Here is a 21,206-nt window from a genome sequence, read left to right on the forward strand (position 1 = left end):
GACTCTTCTTACTGTCTATGTTTTGAACCATTCCTGTGACACTAGTTATAGATTCCGATGCTGCACTTCAGGTTTACTGTATCCCTCTGACCTTCTTATTGACGATGAAACACATAAATTGCATCGGAATTAAATACAAATGGCACAATAACGACTTATGTACAAGAAGACTAACCCTTCTTACTGTCTATGTTTTGAATCATTCCTGTGACACTAGTTATAGATTCCGATGCTTCACTTCAGGTTTACTGTATACCCCTGAGCTTCTTATTGACGATGAAACACAGAAATTGAATCGGAATTATATATAAAAGGCACAATGCCAACTTAAGTACAAGGTGACTGACTCTTCTTACTGTCTTTGTATTGAACCATTCCTGTGACGCTAGTTATAGATTCCGATGCTTCACTTTAGGTGTACTGTATCCCTTTGACTTTGTTATTGACGATGAAACACAAAAATTGCATCTTAATTAAATACAAAAGACACAATGCCCACTTAAGTACAAGAAGACTGACTCTTCTTACTGTCAATGATTTGAACCATTCGTGTGACAATAGTTATAGATTCCGATGCTTCACTTCAGGTTTACTGCATCCAGCTGACCATCTTATTGACGATGAAGCACATAAATTGCATCGGAACTAAATACAAAAGGCACATTCCGACTTAAGTACAAGAAGACTGACACTACTTACTGTTTATGTTTTGAACCATTCCTGTGACACTAGCTATTGATTCCGATGCTTCACTTCAGGTTTACTGTATCCACCTGACCTTCTTATTGACGATGAAGCACAGAAATTGCATCCGAATTACATACAAAAGGCACAATGCCGACTTAAGTACAAGAAGACTGACTCTTCTTACTGTCTATGTTTTGAACCATTCCTGTGACTCTTGTTATAGATTCCGATACTTCACTTCAGGTTTACTGGATCCCTCTGACCTTATTATTGACGATGAAACACAGAAATCGCATCTTAATTAAACACAAAAGGCACAATGCCGACTTCAGTACAAGAACACTGACTCTTCTTACTGTCTATGGTTTGAACCATTCCTGTGACACTAGTTATAGATTCCAATGCTTCACTTCAGGTTTACTGTATCCAGCTGACCTTCTTATTGACGATGCAACACAGAAATTGCATCGGAATTATACACAAAAGGCACAATGCTGACTTAAGTACAAGAAGACTGACTCTTCTTACTGTCTATGCTTTGAACCATTCCTGTGAAACTAATTATAGACTCGGATACTTCACTTCAGGTTTACTGTATCCCTCTGACCTTATTATTGATGATGAAACACAGAAATTGCATCTTAATTAAATACAAAAGGCACATAGCTGACTTCGGTACAAGAACACTGATTCTTCTTACTGTCAATGATTTGAACCATTCGTGTGACACTAGTTATAGGTTCCGATGCTTCATTCAGGTTTACTGTATCCCTCTGACCTTCTTATTGACGATCAATCACAGAAAATTCATCGGAATTAAATACAAAAGGCACAATGCAGACTCAAGTACAAGAAGACTGGCTCTTCTTGCTGTCTGTGTTTTGAACCATTCCTGTGACACTAGTTATAGATTCCGATGATTCACTTCAGGTTTTCTGTATCTAGCTGACCTTCTTATTGACGATGAAGCACATAAATTGCATCGGAATTAAATACAAAAGGCACAATGCCGACTCAAGTACAAGAAGACTGACTCTTCTTACTGTCAATGATTTGAACCATTACTGTGACAATAGTTATAGATTCCGATGCTTCACTTCAGGTTTACTGTATCCAGCTGACCTTCTTATTGACGATGAAGCACATACATTGCATCGGAATTAAATACAGAAGGTACAATGCCGACTCAAGTACAACAATACTGGCTCTTCTTACTGTCTATGTTTTGAACCATTCCTGCGACACTAGTTATAGTTTCCGATCCTTCACTTCAGGTTTACTGTAGCTTTCTGACCTTCGAATTGACGAAGAAACACAGAAATTGCATCGGAATTAAATACAAAAGGCACAATGCCGGCTCAAGTACAAGAAAACTGGCTCTTCTTACTGTTCATGTTTGAACCATTCCTGTGACACTAGTTATAGATTCCGATGCTTCACTTCAGGTTTACTGTATCCCTCTGACGTTCTTATTGACGATGAAACACAGAAATTGCATCGGAATTAAATACAAAAGGCACAATGCCGACTAAAGTACAAGAAGACTGACTCTTCTTACTGTCTATGTTTTGAACCATTCCTGTGACACTAGTTGTAGTTTCCGATGCTTCACTTCAACTTTACTGTATCCCTCTGACCTTCTTATTGCCGATGAAACACAGAAATTGCATCGGAAATAAATACAAAAGGCACAATGCCGACTCAAGTACAAGAAGACTGGCTCTTCTTACTGTCTATGTTTTGAACCATTTTTGTGGCACTAGTTATTGATTCCGATGCTTCACTTCAGGTTTATTGTATCCCTCTGACCATCTTATTGACGATGAAACACAGAAATTGCATCGGAATTAAATACAAAAGACACAATGCCGACTTAAGTACATGAAAACTGACTCTTCTTACTGTCTATGCTTTGAACCATTCCTGTGTCACTAGTTATAGATTCCGATGCTTCACTTCAGGATTACTGAATCCCTCTGACCTTCTTATTGACAATGAAACACAGAAATAGCATCGTAATTACACACAAAAGGCACAATGCCGACTTAAGTACAAAAAGACTGACTCTTCTTACTGTCCATGGTTTGAACCATTCCTGTGACACTAGTTATAGATTCCGATGCTTCACTTCAGGTTTACTGTATCCCTCTGACCTTCTTATTGACGATGAAACACGTAAATTGCATCGGAATTAAATACAAAAGGCACAATAACGACTTATGTACAAGAAGACTAACCCTTCTTACTGTCTATGTTTTGAACCATCCCTGTGACACTAGTTATAGATTCCGATGCTTCACTTCAGGTTTACTGTATCCCTCTAAGCTTCTTATTGACGATGAAACACAGAAATTGCATCGGAATTAAATACAAAAGGCACAATGCCGACTAAAGTACAAGGTGACTGACTCTTCTTACTGTCTATGTACTGAACCATTCCTGTGACACTAGTTATAGATTCCGATACTTCACATCAGGTTTACTGTATCCCTTTGACTTTCGTATTGACGATGAAACACAGAATTTGCATCTTAATTAAATACAAAAGGCACAATGCCGACTCAAGTACAAGAAGACTGACTCTTCTTACTGTCAATGATTTGAACCATTACTGTGACAATAGTTATAGATTCCGATGCTTCACTTCAGGTTTACTGTATCCAGCTGACCTTCTTATTGACGATGAAGCACATAAATTGCATCGGAATTAAATACAAAAGGCACAATGCCGACTTAAGTACAAGTAGACTGACTCTACTTACTGTCTATGTTTTGAACCATTCCTGTGACACTAGTTATAGTTTCCGATGCTTCACTTCAGCTTTACTGTATCCCTCTGACCTTCTTATTGACGATGAAACACAGAAATTGCATCGGAAATAAATACAAAAGGCACAATGCCGACTCAAGTACAAGAAGACTGGCTCTTCTTACTGTCTATTTTTTGAACCATTTCTGTGACACTAGTTATTGATTCCGATGCTTCACTTCAGGTTTAGTGTATCCCTCTGACATTCTTATTGACGATGAAACACAGAAATTGCATTGGAATTAAATACAAAAGACACAATGCCGACTTAAGTACAAGAAAACTGACTCTTCTTACTGTCTATGCTTTGAACCATTCCTGTGTCACTAGTTATAGATTCCGATGCTTCACTTCAGGATTACTGAATCCCTCTGACCTTCTTATTGACAATGAAACACAGAAATAGCATCGGAATTACACACAAAAGGCACAATGCCGACTTAAGTACAAAAAGACTGACTCTTCTTACTGTCCATGGTTTGAACCATTCCTGTGACACTAGTTATAGATTCCGATGCTTCACTTCAGGTTTACTGTATCCCTCTGACCTTCTTATTGACGATGAAACACGTAAATTGCATCGGAATTAAATACAAAAGGCACAATAACGACTTATGTACAAGAAGACTAACCCTTCTTACTGTCTATGTTTTGAACCATCCCTGTGACACTAGTTATAGATTCCGATGCTTCACTTCAGGTTTACTGTATCCCTCTGAGCTTCTTATTGACGATGAAACACAGAAATTGCATCGGAATTAAATACAAAAGGCACAATGCCGACTTAAGTACAAGGTGACTGACTCTTCTTACTGTCTATGTACTGAACCATTCCTGTGACACTAGTTATAGATTCCGATACTTCACATCAGGTTTACTGTATCCCTTTGACTTTCGTATTGACGATGAAACACAGAAATTGCATCTTAATTAAATACAAAAGGCACAATGCCGACTCAAGTACAAGAAGACTGACTCTTCTTACTGTCAATGATTTGAACCATTCCTGTGACACTAGTTATAGATTCCGATGCTTCACTTCAGGTTTACTGTATACAGCTGACCTTCTTATTGACGATGAAGCACAGAAATTGCATCCGAATTATATACAAAAGGCACAATGCCGACTTAAGTACAAGAAGACTGACTCTTCTTACTGTCAATGGTTTGAACCATTCCTGTGACACTAGTTATAGATTCCGATGCTTCACTTCAGTTTTACTGTATCCCTCTGACCTTCTTATTGACGATCAAACACAGAAAATTCATCGGAATTAAATACAAAAGGCACAATGCCGACTCAAGTACAAGAAAACTGGCTCTTCTTACTGTCTATGTTTTGAAACATTCCTGTGACACTAGTTATAGATTCCGATGCTTCACTTCAGGTTTACTGTATCTAGCTGACCTTCTTATTGATGATGAAGCACATAAATTGCATCGGAATTAAATACAAAAGGCACAATGCCGACTTAAGTACAAGAAGACTGACTCTTCTTACTGTCTATGTTTTGAACCATTCCTGTGACACTAGTTATAGATTCCGATGCTTCACTTCAGGTTTACTGTATCCAGCTGACCTTCTTACTGACGATGAAACACAGAAATTGCATCGGAATTAAATACATAAGGCACAATGCCGACTTAAGTACAAGAAAACTGACTCTTCTTACTGTCTATGTTTTGAACCATTCCTGTGACACTAGTTATATATTGCGATGCATCACTTCAGGTTTTCTGTATCCCTATGACCTTCTTATTGACGATGAAACACAGAAATTGCATCGGAATTAAATACAGAAGGCACGATGCCGACTTAAGTACAAGAAGACTGACTCTTCTTGCTGTCTATGTTTTGAACGATTCCTGTGACACTAGTTATAGATTCCGATGCTTCACTTCAGGTTTACTGTACCCCTCTGACCTTCTTATTGACGATGAAACACAGAAATTGCATCCGAATTAAATACAGAAGATACAATGCCGACTCAAGTACAACAAGACTGGCTCTTCTTACTGTCTATGTTTTGAACCATTCCTGCGACACTAGTTATAGTTTCCCATCCTCCACTTCAGGTTTACTGTATCCCTCTGACCTTCGAATTGACGAAGAAACACAGAAATTGCATCGGAATTAAATACAAAAGGCACAATGCCGACTCAAGTACAAGAAAACTGGGTCTTCTTACTGTCTATGTTTTGAACAATTTCTGTGACACTAGTTATAGATTCCGATGCTTCACTTCAGGTTTACTGTATCCCTCTGACCTTCTTATTGACGATGAAACACAGAAATTGCGTCGGAATTAAATGCAAAAGGCACAGTGCCAACCTAAGTACTAGAAAACTGACTCGTCTTACTGTTTATGTTTGAACCATTCCTGTGACACCAGTTATAGATTCCGATGCATCACTTCAGCTTTACTGTATCCCTCTGACCTTCTTATTGACTATGAAACACAGAAATTGCATCGGAAATAACTACAAAAGGCACAATGCCGACTCAAGTACAAGAAGACTGGCTCTTCTTACTGTCTATGTTTTGAAGCATTTCTGTGACACTAGTTATTGATTCCGATGTCTCGCTTCAGGTTTAGTGCATCCCTCAGACCTTTTTATTGACGATGAAACACAGAAATTGCATCGGAATAAAATACAAAAGGCACAGTACCGACATAAGTACAAGAAAACTGACTCTTCATACTGTCTATGCTTTGAACCATTCCTGTGACACTAGTTATAGATTCCGATGTTTCACTTCAGCTTTCCTGTATCCCTCTGAACTTCTTATTGACGATGAAACACAGAAATTGCATCGGAATTAAATACAAAAGGCACAATGCCGACTCAAGTACAAGAAGACTGGCTCTTCTTACTGTCTATGTTTTGAACCTTTCCTGTGAGACCGGTTTAAGATTCCGATGCTTCAAATCAGGTTTACTGTATCCCTTGGAACTTCTTATTGACGACCAAACACAGAAATTGCATCGGAATTAAATAGAAAAGGCACAATGCCGACTCAAGTACAAGACAACAGACTCTTCTTAATATCTATGTTTTGAACCATTCCTGTGACACTAGTTATAGTTTCCGATGCATCACTTCAGGTTTACTGTATCCCTCTGACCGTCGTATTGGCGATGAAACAAAGAAATTGCATAGGAATTAAATACAAAAGGCACAATGCCGACTCAAGTACAAGAAGACTGGCTATACTTCCTGTCTATGTTTTGAACCATTCCTGTGATACTAGTTATAGATTCCGATGCTTCACTTCAGGTTTACTGTATCCCTGTGACCTTCTTATTGACGATGAAACACAGAAATTGCATCGGAATTAAATACAAAAGGCACAATGCCGACTTAAGTACAAGAAAACTGATTCTTCTTACTGTCTATGTTTTGAACCATTGATGTGACACTAGTTATAGATTCCGATGCTTCACTTCGGGTTCACTGTATCCCTCTGACGTTCTTATTGACGATGAAACACGTAAATTGCATCGGAATTAAATACAAAAGGCACAATGCCGCCATAAGTACAAGAAGACTGACTCTATTTACTGCCTATGTTTTGAACCTTTCCTGTGACACTAGTTATAGATTCCGATGCTTCACTTCAGGTTTACTGTATCCCTCTGACCTTCTTATTGACGATGAAACACAGAAATTGCATCGGAATTATATACAAAAGGCAAAATGCCGACTGAAGTAAAAGAAGACTGGCTCTTCTTACTGTCTATGTCTTGAATCATTTCTGTGACACTAGTTATAGATTCCGATGCTTCACTTTAGGTTTTCTGTATCCCTCTGACCGTCGTACTGACGATGAAACATAGAAATTGCATCGGAATTAAATACAAAAGGCACAATGCCAACCTAATTACAAGAAGACTGGCTCTTCTTAGTGTCTATGTTTTGAACCTTTCCTGTGAGACTGGTTTTAAATTCTGATGCTTCACTTCAGGTTTACTGTATCCCTTGGACCTTCCTATTGACGACGAAACACAGAAATTGCATCGGAATTAAATAGAAAATGCACAATGCCGACTCAAGTACAAGGAAACAGACTCTTCTTAATATCCATGTTTTGAACCATTCCTCTGACACTAGTTATAGATTCCGATGCATCACTTCAGGTTTACTGTATCCCTCTGACCGTCGTATTGGCGATGAAACACAGAAAGTGCATCGGAATTAAATACAAAAGGCACAATGCCGACTCAAATACAAGAAGACTGGCTATACTTCCTGTCTATGTTTGAACCATTCCTGTGATACTAGTTATAGATTCCGATGCTTCACTTCAGGTTTACTGTATACCTGTGACCTTCTTATTGACGATGAAACACAGAAATTGCATCGGAATTAAATACAAGAGGCACAATGCCGACTTAAGTACAAGAAAACTGATTCTTCTTACTGTCTATGTTTTGAACCATTCCTGTGACACTAACTGTAGATTCCGATGCTTCACGTCAGGTTTACTGTATCCCCCTGACCTTCTTATTGTCGATGATACACGTAAATTGCATCGGAATTAAATACAAAAGGCACAATGCCGACTTAAGTACAAGAAGACTGACTCTTCTTACAGTCTATGTTTTGAACCATTCCTGTGTCACTAGTTATAGATTCCGATGCTTCACTTCAGGATTACTTAATCCCTCTCACCTTCTTATTGACGATGAAACACAGAAACTGCATCGGAATTACATACACAAGGCACAATGCCGACTTAAGTACAAAAAGACTGACTCTTCTTACTGTCTATGTTTTGAACCATTCCTGTGACACTAGTTACGGATTCCGATGCTTCACTTCTGGTTTACTGTATCCCTCTGACCTTCTTATTGACGATGAAACACGTAAATTGCATCGGAATTAAATACAAAAGGCACTATGCAGACTTAAGTACAAGAAGATTGACTCCTCTTACTGTCTATGGTTTTAACCATTCCTGTGACACTAGTTATAGATTCCGATGCTTAACTTCAGGTTTACTGAATCCCTCTGACCTTCTTATTGACGATGAAACACAGAAATAGCATCGGATTAAATGCAAAAGGCACAATGCTGACTCAAGTTCAAGAAGACTGGCTGTTTTTACATTCTATGTTTTGAATCATTTCTGTGACACTAGTTATAGATTCCGATGCTTCACTTCAGGTTTACTGAATCCACTTTGACCTTCTTATTGACGATGAAACACAGAAATAGCATCGGAATTAAATACAAAAGGCACAATGCCGACTCAAGTACAAGAAGACTGGCTCTTCTTACATTCTATGTTTTGAATCATTTCTGTGACACTAGTTATAGATTACGATGCTTCACTTCAGGTTTACTGTATTCCTCTGACCTTCTTATTGACGAAGAAACACAGATATTGCTCGGAATTAAATACAAAAGGCAAAATAACGACTTATGTACAAGAAGACTAACCCTTCTTACTGTCTACGTTTTGAACCATTCCTGTGACACTAGTTATAGATTCCGATGCTTCACTTCGGGTTTACTGTATCCAGCTGACCTTTTTATTGACGATGCAACAGAGAAATTGCATAGGAATTATACACAAATGGCACAATGCTGACTTAAGTACAAGATGACTGACTCTTCTTACTGTCAATGATTTGAACCATTCGTGTGACAATAGTTATAGATTCCGATGCTTCACTTCAGGTTTACTGCATCCAGCTGACCATCTTATTGACGATGAAGCACATAAATTGCATCCGAACTAAATACAAAAGACACATTCCGACTTAAGTACAAGAAGACTGACTCTACTTACTGTTTACGTTTTGAACCATTCCTGTGACACTAGTTATAGATTCCGATGCTTCACTTCAGGTTTACTGTATCCAGCTGACCTTCTTATTGACGATGAAGCACAGAAATTGCATCTTAATTAAATACAAAAGGCACAATGCCGACTTCAGTACAAGAACACTGACTCTTCTTACTGTCTATGGTTTGAACCATTCCTGTGACCCTAGTTATAGATTCCAATGCTTCACTTCAGGTTTACTGTATCCAGCTGACCTTCTTATTGACGATGCAACACAGAAATTGCATCGGAATTATACACAAAGGGCACAATGCTGACTTAAGTACAAGAAGACTGACTCTTCTTACTGTCTATGCTTTGAACCATTCCTGTGAAACTAGTTATTGACTCGGATACTTCACTTCAGGTTTACTGTATCCCTCTGACCTTATTATTGATGATGAAACACAGAAATTGCATCTTAATTAAATACAAAAGGCACATAGCTGATTTCGGTACAAGAACACTGACTCTTCTTACTGTCAATGGTTTGAACCATTCGTGTGACACTAGTTGTAGGTTCCGATGCTTCATTCAGGTTTACTGTATCCCTCTGACCTTCTTATTGACGATCAATCACAGAAAATTCATCGGAATTAAATACAAAAGGCACAATGCAGACTCAAGTACAAGAAGACTGGCTCTTCTTACTGTCTATGTTTTGAACCATTCCTGTGACACTAGTTATAGATTCCGATGCTTCACTTCAGGTTTACTGTATCTAGCTGACCTTCTTATTGACGATGAAGCACATAAATTGCATCGGAATTAAATACAAAAGGCGCAATGCCGACTTAAGTACAAGAAGACTGACTCTTCTTACTGTTTATGTTTTGAACCATTCCTGTGACACTAGTTATAGATTCCGATGCTTCACTTCAGGTTTACTGTATCCACCTGACCTTCTTACTGACTATGAAACACAGAAATTGCGTCGGAATTAAATACAAAAGGCACAGTGCAAACCTAAGTACAAGAAAACTGACTCTTCTTACTGTTCATGTTTGAACCATTCCTGTGACACTAGTTATAGATTCCGATGCTTCACTTCAGGTTTACTGTATCCCTGTGACCTTCTTATTGACGATGAAACACAGAAATTGCATCGGAATTAAACACAAAAGGCACAATGCCGACTAAAGTACAAGAAGACTGACTCTTCTTACTGTCTATGTTTAGAACCATTCCTGTGACACTAGTTATAGTTTCCGATGCTTCACTTCAGCTTTACTGTATCCCTCTGACCTTCTTATTGACGATGAAACACAGAAATTGCATCGGAAATAAATACAAAAGGCACAATGCCGACTCAAGTACAAGAAGACTGGCTCTTCTTACTGTCTATGTTTTGAACCATTTCTGTGACACTAGTTATTGATTCCGATGCTTCACTTCAGGTTTAGGGTATCCCTCTGACCTTCTTATTGACGATGAAACACAGAAATTGCATCGGAATTAAATACAAAAGACACAATGCCGACTTGAGTACAAGAAAACTGACTCTTCTTACTGTCTATGCTTTGAACCATTTTTGTGTCACTAGTTATAGATTCCGATGCTTCACTTCAGGATTACTGAATCCCTCTGACCTTCTTATTGACGATGAAACACAGAAATAGCATCGGAATTACATACAAAAGGCACAATGCCGACTTAAGTACAAAAAGACTGACTCTTCTTACTGTCTATGTTTTGAACCATTCCTGTGACACTAGTTATAGATTCCGATGCTTCACTTCAGGTTTTCTGTATCCCTCTGACCTTCTTATTGACGATGAAACACGTAAATTGCATTGGAATTAAATACAAAAGGCACAATAACGACTTATGTACAAGAAGACTAACCCTTCTCACTGTCTATGTTTTGAACCATCCGTGTGACACTAGTTATAGATTCCGATGCTTCACTTCAGGTTTACTGAATCCCTCTGACCTTCTTATTGACGATGAAACACAGATATAGCATCGGAATTAAATACAAAAGGCCAATGCTGACTCAAGTACAAGAAGACTGGCTCTACTTACATTCTATGTTTTGAATAATTTCTGTGACACTAGTTATAGATTCCGATGCTTCACTTCAGGTTTACTGAATCCACTTTGACCTTCTTATTGACGATGAAACACAGAAATAGCATCGGAATTAAATACAAAAGGCACAATGCCGACTCAAGTACAAGAAGACTGGCTCTTCGTACATTCTATGTTTTGAATCATTTCTGTGACACTAGTTATAGATTACGATGCTTCACTTCAGGTTTACTGTATTCCTCTGATCTTCTTATTGACGAACAAACACAGATATTGCTCGGAATTAAATACAAAAGGCAAAATAACGACTTATGTACAAGAAGACTAACCCTTCTTACTGTCTATGTTTTGAACCATTCCTGTGACACTAGTTATAGATTCCGATGCTTCACTTCAGGTTTACTGTGTCCAGCTGACCTTCTTATTGACGATGCAACACAGAAATTGCATCGGAATTATACACAAAAGGCACAATGCTGACTGAAGTACAAGAAGACTGACTCTTCTTACTGTCAATGATTTGAACCATTCGTGTGACAATAGTTATAGATTCCGATGCTTCACTTCAGGTTTACTGCATCCAGCTGACCTTCTTATTGACGATGAAGCACATAAATTGCATCGGAACTAAATACAAAAGGCACATTCCGACTTAAGTACAAGAAGACTGACTCTACTTACTGTTTATGTTTTGAACCATTCCTGTGACACTAGTTATAGTTTCCGATGCTTCACTTCAGGTTTACTGTATCCAGCTGACCTTCTTATTGACGATGAAGCACAGAAATTGCATCCGAATTATATACAAAAGGCACAATGCCGACTTAAGTACAAGAAGACTGACTCTTCTCACTGTCTATGTTTTGAACCATTCCTGTGACTCTTGTTATAGATTCCGATACTTCACTTCAGGTTTACTGTATCCCTCTGACTTTATTATTGACGATGAAACACAGAAATTGCATCTTAATTAAATACAAAATGCACAATGCCGACTTCAGTACAAGAACACTGACTCTTCTTACTGTCTATGGTTTGAACCATTCCTGTGACCCTAGTTATAGATTCCAATGCTTCACTTCAGGTTTACTGTATCCAGCTGACCTTCTTATTGACGATGCAACACAGAAATTGCATCGGAATTATACACAAAAGGCACAATGCTGACTTGAGTACGGTTCAAAGCATAGACAGTAAGAAGACTGACTCTTCTTACTGTCTATGCTTTGAACCATTCCTGTGAAACTAGTTATAGACTCGGATACTTCACTTCAGGTTTACTGTATCCCTCTGACCTTATTATTGATGATGAAACTCAGAAATTGCATCTTAATTAAATACAAAAGGCACATAGCTGACTTCGGTACAAGAACACTGACTCTTCTTACTGCAAATGGTTTGAACCATTCGTGTGACACTAGTTATAGGTTCCGATGCTTCATTCAGGTTTACTGTATCCCTCTGACCTTCTTATTGACGATCAATCACAGAAAATTCATCGGAATTAAATACAATAGGCACAATGCAGACCCAAGTACAAGAAGACTGCCTCTTCTTACTGTCTATGTTTTGAACCATTCCTGTGACACTAGTTATAGATTCCGATGCTTCACTTCAGGTTTACTGTATCTAGCTGACCTTTTTATTGACGATGAAGCACATAAATTGCATCGGAATTAAATACAAAAGGCACAATGCCGACTTAAGTACAAGAAGACTGACTCTACTTATTGTTTATGTTTTGAACCATTCCTGTGACACTAGTTATAGATTCCGATGCTTCACTTCAGGTTTACTGTATCCAGCTGACCTTCTTACTGACGATGAAACACAGAAATTGCGTCGGAATTAAATACAAAAGGCACAGTGCCAACCTAAGTACAAGAAAACTGATTCTTCTTACTGTTCATGTTTGAACCATTCCTGTGACACTAGTTATAGATTCCGATGCTTCACTTCAGGTTTACTGTATCCCTGTGACCTTCTTATTGACGATGAAACACAGAAATTGCATCGGAATTTAACACAAAAGGCACAATGCCGACTAAAGTACAAGAAGATTGACTCTTCTTACTGTCTATGTTTAGAACCATTCCTGTGACACTATTTATAGTTTCCGATGCTTCACTTCAGCTTTACTGTATCCCTCTGACCTTCTTATTGACGATGAAACACAGAAATTGCATCGGAAATAAATACAAAAGGCACAATGCCGACTCAAGTACAAGAAGACTGGCTCTTCTTACTGTCTATGTTTTGAACCATTTCTGTGACACTAGTTATTGATTCCGATGCTTCACTTCAGGTTTAGTGTATCCCTCTGACCTTCTTATTGACGATGAAACACAGAAATTGCATCGGAATTAAATACAAAAGACACAATGCCGACTTACGTACAAGAAAACTGACTCTTCTTACTGTCTATGCTTTGAACCATTCCTGTGTCACTAGTTATAGATTCCGATGTTCACTTCAGGATTACTGAATCCCTCTGACCTTCTTATTGACGATGAAACACAGAAATAGCATCGGAATTACATACAAAAGGCACAATGCCGACTTAAGTACAAAAAGACTGACTCTTCTTACTGTCTATGTTTTGAACCATTCCTGTGAAACTAGTTATAGATTCCGATGCATCACTTCAGGTTTACTGTATCCCTCTGACCTTCTTATTGACGATGAAACACGTAAATTGCATCGGAATTAAATACAAAAGGCACAATAACGACTTATGTACAAGAAGACTAACCCTTCTTACTGTCTATACTTTGAACCATCCCTGTGACACTAGTTATAGATTCCGATGCTTCACTTCAGGTTTACTGTATCCCTCTGAGCATCTTGTTGACGATGAAACACAGAAAATGCATCGGAATTATATACAAAAGGCACAATGCCGACTTAAGTACAAGGTGACTGACTCTTCCTACTGTCTATGTACTGAACCATTCCTGTGACACTAGTTATAGATTCCAATGCTTCACATCAGGTTTACTGTATCCCTTTGACTTTCGTATTGACGATGAAACACAGAAATTGCATCTCAATTAAATACAAAAGGAACAATGCCGACTTAAGTACAAGAAGACTGACTCCTCTTACTGTCAATGATTTGAACCATTCCTGTGACAATAGTTATAGATTCCGATGCTTCACTTCAGGTTTACTGTATCCAGCTGACCTTCTTACTGACGATGAAACACAGAAATTGCATCGGAATTAAATACATAAGGCACAATGCCGACTTAAGTACAGGAAAACTGACTCTTCTTACTGTCTATGTTTTGAACCATTCCTGTGACACTAGTTGTTGATTCCGATGCATCACTTCAGGTTTACTGTATCGCTCTGACCTTCTTATTGACGATGAAACACAGAAATTGCATCGGAATTAAATACAGGAGGCACGATGCCGACTTAAGTACAAGAAGACTGACTCTTCTTGCTGTCTATGTTTTGAACCATCCCTGTGACACTAGTTATAGATTCCGATGCTTCACTTCAGGTTTACTGAATCCCTCTGACCTTCTTATTGACGATGAAACACCGAAATATCATCGGAATTAAATACAAAAGGCCAATGCTGACTCAAGTACAAGAAGACTGGCTCTACTTACATTCTATGTTTTGAATAATTTCTGTGACACTAGTTATTGATTCCGATGCTTCACTTCAGGTTTAGTGTATCCCTCTGACCTTCTTATTGACGATGAAACACAGAAATTGCATCGGAATTAAATAAAAAAGACACAATGCCGACTTAAGTACAAGAAAACTGACTCTTCTTACTGTCTATGCTTTGAACCATTCCTGTGTCACTAGTTATAGATTCCGATGTTCACTTCAGGATTACTGAATCCCTCTGACCTACTTATTGACAATGAAACACAGAAATAGCATCGGAATTACATACAAAAGGCACAATGCCGACATAAGTACAAAAAGCCTGACTCTTCTTACTGTCTATGTTTTGAACCATTCCTGTGACACTAGTTATAGATTCCGATGCTTCACCTCAGGTTTATTGTATCCCATTGACCTTCTTATTGACGATGAAACACGTAAATTACATCGGAATTAAATACAAAAGGCACAATAACGACTTATGTACAAGAAGACTAACCCTTCTTACTGTCTATGTTTTGAACCATCCCTGTGACACTAGTTATAGATTCCGATGCTTCACTTCAGGTTTACTGTATCCCTTTGACTTTCGTATTGACGATGAAACACAGAAATTGCATCTTAATTAAATACAAAAGGCACAATGCCGACTTAAGTACAAGAAGACTGACTCTTCTTGCTGTCTATCCTTTGAACGATTCCTGTGACACTAGTTATAGATTCCGATGCTTCACTTCAGTTTTACTGTATCCCTCTGACCTTCTTATTGACGATCAAACACAGAAAATTCATCGAAATTAAATACAGAAGGCACAATGCCGACTCAAGTACAAGAAGACTGGCTCTTCTTACTGTCTATGTTTTGAACCATTCCTGTGACACTTGTTATAGATTCCGATGCTTCACTTCGGGTTTACTGTATCTAGCTGACCTTCTTATTGATGATGAAGCACATAAATTGCATCGGAATTAAATGCAAAAGGCACAATGCCGACTCAAGTACAAGAAAACTGGCTCTTCTTACTGTCTATGTTTTGAACAATTTCTGTGACACTAGTTATTGATTCCGATGCTTCACTTCAGGTTTACTGTATCCCTCTGACCTTCTTATTGACGATCAAACACAGAAATTGCGTCGGAATTAAATACAAAAGGCACAGTGCCAACCTAAGTACTAGAAAACTCACTCTTCTTACTGTTTATGTTTGAACCATTCCTGTGACACTAGTTATAGATTCCGATGCTTCACTTGAGGTTTACTGTATCCCTGTGACCTTCTTATTGACGATGAAACACAGAAATTGCATCGGAATTACATACAAAAGTCACAATGCCGACTTAAGTACAAGAAGACTGACTCTTCTTACTGTCTATGCTTTGAACCATTCCTGTGACACTAGTTATAGATTCCGATGCATCACTTCAGCTTTACTCTATCCCTCTGACCTTTTTATTGACGATGAAACACAGAAATTGCATCGGAAATAAATACAAATGGCACAATGCCGACGCAAGAACAAGAAGACTGGCTCTTCTCACTGTCTATGTTTTGAAGCATTTCTGTGACACTAGTTATTGATTCCGGTGCTTCACTTCAGGTTTAGTGTATCCCTCTGACCTTCCTATTGACGATGAAACACAGAAATTGCATCGGAATTAAATACAAAAGGCACAATGCCGACTTAGGTACAAGAAAACTGACTCTTCTTACTGTCTATGCTTTGAACCATTCCTGTGACACTAGTTATAGATTCCGATGCTTCACTTCAGCTTTCCTGTATCCCTCTGACCTTCTTATTGACGATGAAACACAGTAATTGCATCGGAATTAAATACAAAGGGCACAATGCCGACTCAAGTACAAGAAGACTGGCTCTTCTTACTGTCTATGTTTTGAACCTTTCCTGTGAGACCGGTTTAAGATTCCGATGCCTCACATCAGGTTTACTGTATCCCTTGGAACTTCTTATTGACGACCAAACACAGAAATTGCATCGGAATTAAATAGAAAAGGCACAATGCCGACTCAAGTACAAGACAACAGACTCTTCTTAATATCCATGTTTTGAACCATTCCTGTGACACTAGTTATAGTTTCCGATGCATCACTTCAGGTTTACTGTATCCCTCTGACCGTCGTATTGGCGATGAAACACAGAAATTGCATCGGAATTAAATACAAAAGGCACAATGCCGACTCAAGTACAAGAAGACTGGCTATACTTCCTGTCTATGTTTTGAACCATTCCTGTGATACTAGTTACAGATTCCGATGCTTCACTTCAGGTTTACTGTATCCCTGTGACCTTCTTATTGACGATGAAATACAGAAATTGCATCGGAATTAAATACAAAAGTCAAAATGCCGACTTAAGTACAAGAAGACTGACTCTTCTTACTGTCTATGTTTTGAACCATTCCTGTGACACTAGTTATAGATTCCGATGCATCACTTCAGCTTTACTGTATCCCTCTGAGCTTCTTATTGACGATGAAACACAGAAATTGCATCGGAATTATATACAAAAGGCAATATGCCGACTTAAGTACAAGAAAACTGATTCTTCTTACTGTCTATGTCTTGATCATTTCTGTGACACTAGTTATAGATTCCGATGCTTCACTTCTGGTTTACTGTATCCCTCTGACCTACGAATTGACGAAAAACACAGAAATTGCATCGGAATTAAATACAAAAGGCACAATGCCGACTCAAGTACAAGAAGACTGGCTCTTCTTACTGTCTATGTTTTGAACCATTTCTGTGACACTAGTTATAGATTCCGATGCTTCACTTCAGGTTTACTGTATCTTTCTGACCTTCTTATTGACTATGAAACACAGAAATTGCGTCCGAATTAAATACAAAAGGCACAGTGCCAACCTAAGTACAAGAAAACTGACTCTTCTTACTGTTTATGTTTGAACCATTCCTGTGACACTAGTTATAGATTCAGATGCTTCACTTGAGGTTTACTGTATCCCTGTGACCTTCTTATTGACGATGAAACACAGAAATTGCATCGGAATTAAATACAAAAGTCACAATGCCGACTTAAGTACAAGAAGACTGACTCTTCTTACTGTCTATGTTTTGAACCATTCCTGTGACACTAGTTATAGATTCCGATGCATCACTTCAGCTTTACTGTATCCCTCTGACCTTCTTATTGACGATGAAACACCGAAATTGCATCGGAAATAAATACAAAAGGCACAATGCCGACTCAAGTACAAGAACACTGGCTCTTCTTACTGCTATGTTTTGAAACTTTCCTGTGAGACCGGTTTAAGATTCCGATGCTTCACATCAGGTTTACTGTATCCCTTGGAACTTCTTATTGACGATGAAACACAGAAACTGAATCGGAATTACATACACAAGGCACAATGCCGACTTAAGTACAAAAAGACTGACTCTTCTTACTGTCTATGTTTGAACCATTCCTGTGACACTAGTTATAGATTCCGATGCATCACTTCAGCTTTACTGTATCCCTCTGAGCTTCTTATTGACGATGAAACACAGAAATTGCATCGGAATTATATACAAAAGGCAAAATGCCGACTGAAGTAAAAGAAGACTGGCTCTTCTTACTGTCTATGTCTTGAACCATTTCTGTGACACTAGTTATAGATTCTGATGCTTCACTTCAGGTTTTCTGTATCCCTCTGACCGTCGTACTGACGATGAAACACAGAAATTGCATCGGAATTAAATACAAAAGGCACAATGCCAACCTAATTACAAGAAGACTGGCTCTTTCTACTGTCTATGTTTTGAACCTTTCCTGTGAGACCGGTTTTAAATTCCGATGCTTCACTTCAGTTTTACTGTATCCCTTGGACCTTCTTATTGACGACGAAACACAGAAATTGCATCGGAATTAAATAGAAAAGGCACAATGCCGACTCAAGTACAAGAAAACAGACTCTTCTTAATATCCATGTTTTGAACCATTCCTCTGACACTAGTTATAGATTTCGATGCATCACTTCAGGTTTACTGTATCCCTCTGACCGTCGTATTGGCGATGAAACACAGAAATTGCATCGGAATTAAATACAAAAGGCACAATGCCGACTCAAGTATAAGAAGACTGGCTATACTTCCTGTCTATGCTTTGAACCATTCCTGTGATACTAGTGATAGATTCCGATGCTTCACTTCAGGTTTACTGTATCCCTGTGACCTTCTTATTGACGATGAAACACAGAAATTGCATCGGAATTAAATACAAAAGGCACAATGCCGACTTAAGTTCAAGAAGACTGACACTTCTTACAGTCTATGATTGGAACAATTCCTGTGTCACTAGTTATAGATTCCGATGCTTCACTTCAGGATTACTGAATCCCTCTCACCTTCTTATTGACGATGAAACACAGAAACTGAATCGGAATTACATACACAAGGCACAATGCCGACTTAAGTACAAAAAGACTGACTCTTCTTACTGTCTATGTTTGAACCATTCCTGTGACACTAGTTATTGATTCCGATGCTTCACTTCCGGTTTACTGTATCCCTCTGACCTTCTTATTCACGATGAAACACGTAAATTGCATCGGAATTAAATACAAAAGGCACAATGCCGACTTAAGTACAAGAAGATTGACTCTTCTTACTGTCTATGGTTTTAACCATTCCTGCTACAATAGTTATAGATTCCGATGCTTAACTTCAGGTTTACTGATTCCCTCTGACCTTCTTATTGACGATGAAACACAGAAATAGCATCGGAATGAAATACAAAAGGCACAATGCCGACTCAAGTACAAGTAGACTGGCTCTTCTTACTGTCTATGTTTTGAACCATTTCTGTGACACTAGTTATAGATTCCGATGCTTTACTTCAGGTTTACTGTGTCCCTCTGACCTTCTTATTGACGAAGAAACACAGGTATTGCATCGAAATTAAATACATAAGGCACAATGCCGACTTAAGTACAGGAAAACTGACTCTTCTTACTGTCTATGTTTTGAACCATTCCTGTGACACTAGTTATAGATTCCGATGCATCACTTCAGGTTTACTGTATCCCTCTGACCTTCTTATTGACGATGAAACACAGAAATTGCATCCGAATTAAATACAGAAGGTACAATGCCGACTCACGTACAACAAGACTGGCTCTTCTTACTGTCTATGCTTTGAACCATTCCTGTGACACTAGTTATAGATTCCGATGCATCACTTCAGCTTTACTCTATCCCTCTGACCTTCTTATTGACGATGAAACACAGAAATTGCATCGGAAATAAATACAAATGGCACAATGCCGACGCAAGAACAAGAAGACTGGCTCTTCTTACTGTCTATGTTTTGAACAATTTCTGTGACACTAGTTATTGATTCCGATGCTTCACTTCAGGTTTACTGTATCCCTCTGACCTTCTTATTGACGATGAAACACAGAAATTGCGTCGGAATTAAATACAAAAGGCACAGTGCCAACCTAAGTATTAGAAAACTGACTCTTCTTACTGTTTATGTTTGAACCATTCCTGTGACACTAGTTATAGATTCCGATGCTTCACTTGAGGTTTACTGTATCCCTGTGACCTTCTTATTGACGATGAAACACAGAAATTGCATCGGAATTACATACAAAAGTCACAATGCCGACTTAAGTACAAGAAGACTGACTCTTCTTACTGTCTATGCTTTGAACCATTCCTGTGACACTAGTTATAGATTCCGATGCATCACTTCAGCTTTACTCTATCCCTCTGACCTTCTTATTGACGATGAAACACAGAAATTGCATCGGAAATAAATACAAATGGCACAATGCCGACGCAAGAACAAGAAGACTGGCTCTTCTCACTGTCTATGTTTTGAAGCATTTCTGTGACACTAGTTATTGATTCCGATGCTTCACTTCAGGTTTAGTGGATCCCTCTGACCTTCCTGTTGACGATGAAACACAGAAATTGCATCGGAATTAAATACAAAAGGCACAATGCCGACTTAGGTACAAGAAAACTGACTCTTCTTACTGTCTATGCTTTGAACCATTCCTGTGACACTAGTTATAGATTCCGATGCTTCACTTCAGCTTTCCTGTATCCCTCTGACCTTCTTATTGACGATGAAACACAGAAATTGCGTCGGAATTAAATACAAAGGGCACAATGCCGACTCAAGTACAAGAAGGCTGGCTCTTCTTACTGTCTATGTTTTGAACCTTTCCTGTGAGACCGGTTTAAGATTC

Source organism: Schistocerca americana, chromosome 6 (assembly GCF_021461395.2).
Source record: "Schistocerca americana isolate TAMUIC-IGC-003095 chromosome 6, iqSchAmer2.1, whole genome shotgun sequence".
Taxonomy (NCBI): Eukaryota; Metazoa; Arthropoda; class Insecta; order Orthoptera; family Acrididae; genus Schistocerca; species Schistocerca americana.